This window comes from Lynx canadensis, chromosome B2 (genome assembly GCF_007474595.2).
Source record: "Lynx canadensis isolate LIC74 chromosome B2, mLynCan4.pri.v2, whole genome shotgun sequence".
NCBI lineage: Eukaryota > Metazoa > Chordata > Mammalia > Carnivora > Felidae > Lynx > Lynx canadensis.
The window spans coordinates 1,890,544-1,891,294 of NC_044307.1; the positions used below are offsets into that span (position 1 = coordinate 1,890,544).

General features: G+C 62.2%; 1 non-coding gene across 1 annotated transcript; it reads right to left on the reverse strand.

Moving 5' to 3' along the window:
- Window positions 1-281: 281 nt before the first annotated feature.
- On the reverse strand, window positions 282-363 carry TRNAS-GCU. The gene has a single exon. It is a non-coding gene; the product is annotated as a tRNA-Ser (tRNA).
- Window positions 364-751: the final 388 nt, after the last annotated feature.

Below are 751 nucleotides of genomic sequence, written 5' to 3' on the forward strand. Positions count from 1 at the left end.
TCTGGTGCTCAATTATTCAGTCGTTTCCTTAGTGGGGAATCCTTTCTAAGCAGAACTTGTCAGGGAATGCAAATTCGGTGGGGGGCTGAAACGTGAATCCACTAACTCAACTGACAAAGTAGGTTCCAGCAGGAGCAGAGCTCCTGAAAAGGCAGGGAAGGAGGGCTGGGGCGGGATTAGAGGGAATTACTCCACTGGGTGGAGAGTGAGGAATTAACTCGGCAAAAGAGGACGCTTACGCATCGCTTGGGAAGGGCGACACTACCGGAAGGAAAGCCAGCCGACGAGGATGGGATTCGAACCCACGCGTGCAGAGCACAATGGATTAGCAGTCCATCGCCTTAACCACTCGGCCACCTCGTCGCACGGGAACCCAGGCTGTTCTATTTCTTCCTCCCCGCCGCACTCCAGGATTTCCCCCAATGCGTCCGGTCGCCCTTCCCTGGCTTGCTCGCCACACCCGGTCCGAGTCAAGTGTCTGAAAGGACACAGACCCCACGGCCCCGGCGCGGGGGGCAAACACCCGCCAGCAGGTGGAACCAGGCCTGGGCGCTGACCTACAAGGGCGAGAACGGGCTTCGGAAAGAAGCGGGCAGGCGAGCGTGCGGGGAGGTCCGTGCGGGAGGCGGGCGCGGGGAGGTCCGTGCGGGGAGGCCCATCCGGCTGGGCACCAGGTGCGCTCACCTGTCGCGGTCCGTCCTGCAGGGCGGGGTGCAGGTGTGGCTCCGTCCCGAGCGTCTCTGACTGCGGC